The sequence below is a fragment of the Rhinolophus hipposideros genome (genome assembly GCF_964194185.1).
Source record: "Rhinolophus hipposideros genome assembly, chromosome: 11".
Classification (NCBI taxonomy): Eukaryota; Metazoa; Chordata; class Mammalia; order Chiroptera; family Rhinolophidae; genus Rhinolophus; species Rhinolophus hipposideros.
The window spans coordinates 72,706,813-72,711,941 of NC_138057.1; the positions used below are offsets into that span (position 1 = coordinate 72,706,813).

The following is a 5,129-nucleotide window of genomic DNA, read 5'->3' on the forward strand; positions in this document are numbered from 1 at the left end:
ATGAGACCTGAGAACCAGAGCAGCGTGTCCCACTTCCTCCTGCAGGGGCTCCCCATCCGGCCCGAGCAGCAGGGGGTGTTCTTCATCCTGTTCCTGGGCATGTACCTGACCACAGTGCTAGGGAACCTGCTCCTCATCCTGCTCATCAGGCTGGACGCTCGCCTGCACACGCCCATGTACTTCTTCCTCAGCCACTTGGCCTTCTCTGACATCTGCTTCTCATCTGTCACCGTCCCTAGGATGCTCGTGAACATGCTGACTCAGGACCAATCCATCCCCTATGCAGGGTGTTTAACATAGATGTATTTTTTCTTAGTTTTTACTGCCTTGGACAATTTCCTTCTCACCTCAATGGCATATGATCGGTATGTTGCCATCTGTCACCCCCTCCATTACATGACCATCATGAGAGAGGGACTTTGTATCTTACTAGTAACTGGGTCCTGGCTACTCGCCTGTGCCAATGCCCTGTGCTACACCCTTCCCCTGGCTCAGCTGTCCTTTTGTGATGACAGCACCATCCCTCATTTCTTCTGTGACCTTGGTACCCTGCTTAAGTTGTCCTGCTCTGATACCTCCCTCAACGAGCTGGTCATTTCCACATTAGGATTGGCCAGCATCACTGTCCCACTAATATGCATCTTGATCTCTTATGGCCGCATTGGGGCCACCATCCTGAAGGTTCCATCTACCAAGGGCATCTGCAAAGCCTTGTCCACCTGTGGCTCCCACCTCACTGTGGTGTCTCTGTACTATGGGACAATTATTTGGGTCTATTTTTTACCCTCATCCAACACCTCCAGTGACAACAACATAATTGCTTCTGTGATGTACACAGTGGTCACTCCAATGCTGAACCCTTTCATTTATAGCCTGAGGAACAGAGACATGAAGGGGGCGCTGGAGAAACTCAACAACAGAGTCACAGTCTTGTTTCAATGATGTTAGCTCATCTTTATTACAGACACATTTAACACCAGATGCTACCCTCTTAATTTTGGGCCCAGCATGGCATTATATTCTGTTACAATCATTCTCTTTGCTCCTTGGTATTGTTTAGTATAAATTATGAATTCTGAAATGACATTATTAATTATTTCTCTTGTCTGTTAGTATACGAAACTACATAGTTAGTACAATATATGTTTTTCCTTTTTTCCTGGGAATTGATTATATCTTTACAAAAAGAAGTTTATTGGGGTAAAATCGAGATATAAACACTGTATGTATTTAAAGTGTACCAGTTGATAGTTTGATATGTGTACGTGGGGAAATGATCACCACCATCAAGCTAATTAATAATATATCAATCACCACCACATAGATACCATTTTATCATACTTTTTGTTTGTATGTGGTGAGAAAACTTCCATTAAGATCCACCTGCTTAGCAAATATCAAGTACATAGCACAGTACTGTTAACTACAGTCATCATGCTATACTTTAGATCTCAAAACTTATTCATCTGGCATAACTGAAACTTTGTACATTCTGCTAAGTGAAATAAGTCAGACTCAAAAACACAAGCACTGTATTATCTCACTTATATGTGGAATCCAAAATACTCAAATTCATGAACCAGAGAATAGAATGGTGGTTTCCAAGAGCCAGGGGGAGGGGCAAATGGGGTGATATTGGGAATTTATTACTTTTTATGAATTGTAAAGTATCTGCTTTTCTATAGTGCCCTTTATTGCTCCATGAAATTACCCGCTGTTGTGAGTTCAGCTACTCTGATAGACTCAACGCTTATTCTGCGTTTTAGGGACACTGATCACTCTTATAGATTATCATAATCTGCATTCAGCAGTTCATTCTCAGACCAATCGTCTTGAAGCTTACTGACTGATGTGTATCAGTCAAAACACAGGCTCAATCCCGATACAGAAAGAGAAAGACATAGAAAGCATCCACAGTGGAATCTTTCGTTGCCCCCACTGAATTTTGTGACTTTCTCATTCAATGTTGTCATTATCTGTCATCCTGAAAATCATCTCTTCTCATCTTAGTGACCACAGATAGTATCATGAGCCTGAGTATCTAACTTCTTTGTCATCCAGTGAAGGAACACACAGTTCTCTTTCTTCAAACTGTACTTAATTGAGGAGAAACAGGATCACTAATACTTCTGAGACTCAGCACCTGTAGCTATTAGGAGTATTTGTGAGAACTAGAGCCAATTGCAGGCTGTATCTGCCAGAGTGTGTGGCCTCAGGCAATTAACATCCCTGAACCTCAATTTCTTCTTCTGTGTAAACTGAAAAACCATCAGACATCTAATATATTTTTTCTTTGAAATAAATGAAATGCCATATTTGGCTTAGCATTAAAACAGACCAAGAAAATCAGATACTAGTTTTCCTTACCCATGCATCCCGGGTGAATTGTGGAGCTGAACTTGCACAGATACACCTCAGTTATGGTGACTATGGGAGACTGGCATGCGGATGATAACTGCATTCAAAGAAAAGCAGCTGTCCTAGGATCCAGCAACATATCTTCCCTGGCTTAAACTAGAACCAAATGACTACGGAGCAATGGATGAGTGAGTTGGTAGGTGGGCTGATACAAACAGACAGATGAGAGGTGGCTTACTCCTACTTGTTTAATGTTCATTCAGAGTGGCCCCTGACCTAGAGCTCAAGAGGCTGCCTTTGAGAATCCTGCTTTCATTGTGGAAGGGCAAAGACTGCCCCCATTCCCACCCTGCCCAATGAAGTTTTAGACCCGTAGTCACTTTGTTTGCAGGCTTCGTCTCAACCTGGAGCCAGAACAAAACTGAGGAGAGTTAGAACCTTTCTTACTGGTCTACACCCAACATGCCTTGGTTGGCCTACACACCCATGAGCACCTGGCTCAGTTTCTCTGCACTGCAGTTTTGTTGTGTGGATCCCTGAGCACCTGCCTGGCCCTGTCTGGGCCATCCTCGAAAAAGGCAGCGCTGTCACTCATATTTTTAGCCATGTGTTAGTGACATTGCTGAGTGGAGTTTCTCAAGAAATGTCAAGCCCACCTGTTTCTTGGGAAGTGTTTTATCACCACCTAACCTGGTAAAATGGCTTTCCATGATTGTAGACAGCCCAAAGCAAACTGGTAGGTGCCATGTTGATTTACATACATACATAGAACTTCTGGAAATCGCTTTGGAAGTATGTACTTTACTTGGCGTATTTCCCCTCAGCCATGCCAGGACTGGCTCATGACCTTCCCCAAAGAAGCATCTCTCTGGGTTAGGACAAAGTTTGTTATATATAGTTTACAAATATTTCTGGGAGCTACTAAGCACTGACACTCCAATTGACCAGTTTGTATCCTTCTCAAAGTTAAAGGAAACATTAATTCTTTATATATATATATATATATATATATATATATATATATATATATGTGTGTGTGTGTGTGTGTGTGTGTGTGTGTGTGTGTGTGTGTGTGCATGTATATATATGCACACACACATACATAAATATACATATATTATATAGTTATGGGATGTGGAGTACTGCATAGGGAATAGGCAATAGAATTGTAATAAAGATGTACGATGTCAGAGTTGTAGTAGATTGGGGGACGGGGGTCATCACTTTGTGAGGGGTGTAAATGACTAACTATTACATTGTTTTGTACAGCTAAAACAAAAAAACAAAACAAAACACAGTGAAAAAATGTATCACCGACAGACCTTTCTTGGGGGTGAAATCATAACATTATAAAACAAGGAGTGTCAGAATTTATATTTTAGCTGTGGGTTTTTTATATACATATATGTATATATATTTTCTATATATTATACATATTGTATATATATATATTCCTAAATTATACATAAGTAAATTGTATATATTATATATATATCAAGTTTCAACTCTGACATGTGAATTTAATGAGTAAAAAATGATCTTATTTTGCCACATTAAACATGAATGAGAAGACATACTAAAGAATTAGAATCACTTAGCCTTTGAAGTAAAAACAAAAAACACTGCAAGTGTTGTATTGATTATTATCTTAGATTCCAAGATACTTTTTTGAGGAAGAAGCTATAAATGAAATCAGGAGAAAACTCAAGCATACATAGATTCTAATTTTTGTCACTGAGGTAAAAAAGTATGAATAATACCAGAAAAACAGTGAGACTTTCTTTTCATTATAGATCTGTTGTTGAATAGCCACTTAACAAGTCACCTAATCTCTGTCAGACATCAGTGTACCTCGCTCTGGTCAGACAGAGATGGATAAAGACTGGATATCCATGCAACAGGAGGGAACATTCTAGGAGTTTAGAGACAGGTGAACTGAAAAGTACGTATGAGTAGTAAAAAGTGCTCCAATATATTACTCCTAATAATCACCAGGCTTCTGTATGATTACTGTGTATTAGGCACTATATTAAGAGCTTTACCTGTATCATCTCTTTTAATCCTCATAATAATCCTATGAAGCATATACTGTTGTTATCTGTATTTCTCAGTTGAGGAAACTGAGGCTGGGAAACAATGACATAATTATAATAAATGGTAGTAGCACAATGGAGGATTAACGCTGCATGGATGTCAGCAAAAGCTTTACAGGGGAAATGGTTCTTCATCGGGTTATCTCTTTTATTTCAGGAGATTTTGGAAAACTCTTATATTTTGGGATTGTAATCTCAGGCTTTAACACACCTCAGAATCTAAAGAATTAGCTATATTATTTCAGTACACTCTCTTACACAGACTTTATTGACCTTTCTTTTCATCTTTCTGTTTCTATTGAAATAAAAGAATCGAAACTACTTGTCACTTAAGTAACAGGAAATGTATGACTCTGTGACCATGGTATAAAATGTCAAACAGCTCTGAAGATGAAGGTCCTGGAGGATACCAAGACTGGCCAGGGGCCCCCTCTCACCCCCTTTTGCCGACACTGTGTGGTTGATCTATCTTATCCCACGTACACAATCATTATGAAAACATGCTTCATGCTGGCCTCCATTGTAAATACCACCAAATTATAGTGCATACTCTCTGAACACGTAATTGCTTTCCTACAAATGTCACTCCAGTTTCAGCACTGACTATCCTTCATGGACATCTGCCTTGCCTGGTGAAGAATGAAGCAAAGCTTCTCAAACTCTATGTGCACAAGAGTT

General features: G+C 39.8%; 1 pseudogene across 1 annotated transcript; it reads left to right on the forward strand.

Moving 5' to 3' along the window:
* On the forward strand, nucleotides 1-942 carry LOC308505061 (olfactory receptor 1J4-like; annotated as a pseudogene). The gene has a single exon. The product of its transcript is annotated as an olfactory receptor 1J4-like (transcript).
* The last annotated feature ends 4,187 nt before the right edge of the window (nucleotides 943-5,129 follow it).